Genomic DNA, 5,039 nt, shown 5'->3' on the forward strand with positions numbered 1-5,039 from the left:
GGAGTTGCTCTTCTCGTGAAGTATCTTTGTGGCGTTCTTTGTATTTCCTGAATTTGAATGTTGGCCTGCATTACTAGGTTGGGGAAGTTCTCCTGAATGATATCCTGCAGAGTGTTTTCCAACTTGGTTCCATTTTCCCTGCCACTTTCAGGCACACCAATCAGATGTAGGTTTGGTCTTTTCATATAATCCCATAGTTCTTGGAGACTTTGTTCATTTCTTTTTACTCTTTTTTCTCTACACTTCTTGCTTCATTTCATTCATTTGATCTTCAATCGCTGATACTCTTTCTTCCAGTTGATCAAGTCGGTTACTGAAGCTTGTGCATTTGTCACATCATTCTCGTGTTATGGTTTTCATCTCTATCAGTTCTTTTAAGGTCTTCTCTGCATTGATTATTCTAGTTATCCATTCATCCATTCTTTTTTCAAGGTTTTTAGTTTCTTTGCGCTGGGTATGTAGTTCCTCCTTTAGCTCTGAGAAGTTTGATCAACTGAAGCCTTCTTCTCTCAACTCGTCAAAGTCATTCTCCATCCAGCTTTGTTTCATTGCTGGCGATGAGCTGCATTCCTTTGGAGGGGGAGATACGCTCTGATTTTTTTAATTTCCAGCTTTTCTGCCCTGCTTTTTCCCCATCTTTGTGGTTTTATCTGCCTTTGGTCTTTGATGATGGTGACGTACTGATGGGGTTTTTGTGTGGTTGTCCTTTCTGTTTGTTAGTTTCTCTTCTAACAGTCAGGACCCTCAGCTGCAGGTCTGTTGGAGTTTGCTTGAGGTCCACTCCAGACCCTATTTGCCTGGGTATCAGCAGCGGACGCTGCAGAAGATAGAATATTGCTGAATAGCGAGTATTACTGTCTGATTCTTGCTCTGGAAGCTTCGTCTCAGGGGTGTGTCTAGCTGTGTGAGGTGTGAGGTGTTGGTCTGCACCTAGTGGGAGATGTCTCCCAGTTAGGCTACTCAGGGATCAGGGACCCACTTGAGCAGGCAGTCTGTCCGTTCTCAGATCTCAACCTCTGTGCTGGGAGAACCACTGCTCTCTTCAAAGCTGTCAGACAGGGACATTTACCTCTGCAGAGGTTTCTGCTGCTTTTTGTTTAGCTATGCCCTGTCCCCGGAGGAGGAGTCTACAGAGGCAGACAGGCGTCCTTGAGCTACCGTGGGCTCCACCCAATTCAAACTTCCCAGAGGCTTTGTTTACCTACTTAACCCTCAGCAATGGCGGGCACCCCTCCCCCAGCCTCACTGCCACCTTGCAGTTAGATCTCAGACTGCTGTGCTAGCAATGAGGGAGGCTCTGTGAGCATGAGACCCTCTGGGCCAGGTGTGGGATATAATCTCCTGGTGTGCCATTTGCTAAGACCCTTGGTAAAGCACAGTATTAGGGTGGGAGTTACCCGATTTTCCAGGTGTTGTGTGTCTCAATTTTCTTTGGCTAGTAAAAGGAATTCCCTTCCCCCTTGCGCTTCCCAGGTGAGGTGATGCCTTGCCCTGCTTCAGCTCTTGCTGGTCGGGCTGCACCTGTGGACCAGCACCAACTGTCTGACATGCCCCAGTGAGATGAACCCGGTACCTCAGTTGAAAATGCAGAAATCACCCATCTTCTGTGTCACTCATGCTGGAAGCTGGAGGCTGGAGCTGTTCCTACTCGGCCATCTTCAGAAATTTATATTTCTAATTCAAGACCCAAACATCTAACTGCCTACTTGCCATCTCCTCTTGGATTGCTGATAACACTTCCATACATTAATATATTCAAAACTAAACTTAGGACAATTGTATCTCCCCTTTTTAGTGTAACATATTTTAACATGCATAACTGTCCATCTAAGTAGCAGTTATCTTTGACGATTTTTTTTCCCTCACCACCCTTTCCAGTTCACCAACAAAGTCAATTTTTCCCTAATAATACTAACCTCTTACTTTCAGTCATTTCTTTGTTTCTCCACCATAACAACTCTGGTCAATAATACCATCATCTCTCCCATGAACTATTTCTCCCATAAACTCTTCAGTGTCTCTCCAATATTCCCAAAAGTGCAGCTAAGTGATCTCCTCAAAATACAAGTCAAGCAATGTTTCTACATTGCCTACTGCTTCAGTGTTTTTCCATTATTATATGGGATCAAGAGGAAAACAGTTGGACAAAAACCTTGCAAAACAATGTAGTTAGTAAGGCTCTGTCTGGTTTGAAAATGTTTGTCCCAACATTTTTATCCACATTGTCTGCCACACGTCTTGCACTGTTTCAGCCTTGCTGTTCTCATACCTCCAACCTTTCTACCACACAGCTTTTTACATGCTTTTCTTTTCTCTTTCCCTTACTAACCTCCATTCATCTCAGTTCTACCTCAGATTCCTCAAGCAAACCACCGAATGCCTCTGTTTGTACCATAAATCACAATATAACGCGGGTTGCGATTGTTAGGTGATAATCACAACATCTGTCTCCCTATATAGATCCTAAGTTCCATGAAGACAGAGATTCTCTGTTTCTCCTTATTGTATCCCCAGAAATAAGCATAGTGTCAGGCAGGAGAAAATAATATTTGTTAAATAAATGAATTCATGAATAAATAATACTAAAAATATTAAAATAAAAATTTTAAGTGTATGGATGAATGGAGATGGGGAAGTTCTGAAAGTCCTGCTTTTGTAGTTTCCCTATAAGAGAATGGATCTGGGAAAAAGGAGACAAAACTATTTAAGATCTTATTACACACTTAAATTATGCATTGAATCAATATTCTAATAGCAAGGAACTATTAAATAAAATACCTTATCTGTATATTATATGTGCCTATGTTTACTGATGTAGATATACAAAATTTGATTTGAAAAACATAGAACTTTTGATTTGAAAAAAAAAGAACTTTTAAAAAGTTCTTTTTCAACTTCATTAGTGATGGAGAATAGATAGCTTGGAGAGAAGACATAACCTTTAGCTCTCAGAGAGGCACCTCTGTTTCTACTGCCAGATATTTTTCTGCTAAGGTTTCACTACATCGTTCTGTTATAGACTGATCTTTCCCCTTTTGTGCTTAACTCTGAAAGAAAAATATGAGATTTCACCGAGTAAGATTTTAACCTGAAAATGCAAAAATCCATATATAAAAATAAAAATTTCCACCACAATATAGGAAATAAAATATCAGTAATGATCAAGAAAATATTTGTAACTACTAAAATACAAGACAGAGAATAAAAATACTTGGAAGGTCTGATAGAAAATTACAGAATAGCCTTCCTGGTGAGGTCACCGGTGCGGGCTATGGCTGCCACTTCCTCATGTCAGTGCTGCTCCCTCCGCCCTCACCCCTTCCACCTCACGGCAGTTCGAAATGAAGCTGTTGTCATTTCTGGAAGGAAACTGGCCCAGCAGATCAAGCAGGAAGTGCAGCAGGAGGTGGAAGAGTGGTTGGCCTCAGGTAACAAATGGCCACACCTGAGCATGATCCTGGTCAGTGAGAATCCTGCAAGTCACTCCTATGTCCTCAACAAAACCGGGACAGCTGCAGAGGTGGGAATCAACAGTGAGACGATTATGAAACCAGCTTGAGTTTCAGAGGAAGAACTGTTTAATTTAATCAATAAACTGAATAATAATGTAGATGGCCTCCTTATTCAGCTGCCTCTTCCAGAGCATATTGATCAGAGAAAAATCTGTAATGCTTTTCTCCAGACAAGGATGTTGATGACTTTCATGTAATTAACATAGGGCGAATGTGTTTGCCCAGTATTCCACGTTACTGGCTACCCTATGGTATGCGTGGGAAATAATTAAGTAAACTGGCATTGCCGCCCTAGGGAAGAATGTGGTTGTGGTCAGAAGGTCAAAAAATGTTGAAATGCCCATTGCAATGTTACTGCATACAGATGGGGCACATGAAGGTCCTGGAGGTGATGCCACTGTTACAATATCTCATTGATATATTCCCAAAGAGCAGCCGAAGAAACATAAAATTCTTGCAGATATTGTGATAACTGCTACAGGCATTCCAAATCTCACCACAGCAGATATGATCCCGGAAGGAGCAACCGTCATTAATGTGGGAATAAATAACTGCAAACCCAAGCTAGTTGGAGATGTGGATTTTGAAGGAGTCAGACAAAAAGCTGGTTATATCACTCCAGTTCCTGGAGGTATTGGCCCCGTAGCAGTGGTGATGCTATTGAAGAACACCACTATTACTGCAAAAAAAAAAAAAAAGTGCTGAGGCGTGAAGAACGAGAAGTGTTGAAGTCTAAAGAACTTGGAGTTACCACTAATTAACTATTGTGTCTTCTATGTCACAATCAGCATTCCAAGCCAGCTCAAGAAGCAAAGCAGGCCAATAGAAATGCATTATTTTTAATTTATTCTACTGTGATTGTTTAAAATGATGCTTTGTATTTATTGAAAGCTTAAATGAGTAGGTGTTTGTGCACACAGCTCTGCAGTACCTCACCAGGGAGCATTACAGTATCATGCAGGGTCATGTGATCTAGCCAAGAGCAGCCATTAACCTAGTGATTAACATGGGAGACATTGTCATGTTGAGAATGGATGCTTAACTTTGTCAAGCACCTCAGTTAAACATTTGCCTTTTCTAGAATTGCATTTCCCAAGTGCTATTCCAATAAGAGTTGATACTCATTTTAGGTACTAAACCTTTGAGTTCAACTGATCAAAGGAAAAGTATTGCTAGATAAAATTAGGGAAAAGGTGAAAAAGAAAAAAATGGTAGTAATTGAGTAGAAAAAAAATAATTTATATATGTATTGATTGGTAACCAGATTTATCTAAGTAGAACTGAATTGGCTAGGAAAAAAGAAAAACTACATGTTAATCATTTTCCTAAGCTGTCTTTTGAAACTTAGTCAGTCATTGGGAAAATGTTTAGAATTGTTCATTGCTATTAGGTCTTATTTTATGTATGTTACCCTTCAGTAAGTTCTTCCCATTTTAGTTTTCTAGCATTTAAAGGCTTATTTTAAACAGTATTTATGTGTCTTGTCATATTGTTAACTTTTTGTATTGTATAGTTTCTTTGATATAT

General features: G+C 40.1%; 1 pseudogene; it reads left to right on the plus strand.

Moving 5' to 3' along the window:
* Positions 1-3,271: 3,271 nt before the first annotated feature.
* Positions 3,272-4,273, plus strand: LOC105501721 (annotated as a pseudogene).
* Positions 4,274-5,039: the final 766 nt, after the last annotated feature.

Source organism: Colobus angolensis, unplaced genomic scaffold (genome assembly GCF_000951035.1).
Source record: "Colobus angolensis palliatus isolate OR3802 unplaced genomic scaffold, Cang.pa_1.0 Scaffold74, whole genome shotgun sequence".
NCBI lineage: Eukaryota > Metazoa > Chordata > Mammalia > Primates > Cercopithecidae > Colobus > Colobus angolensis.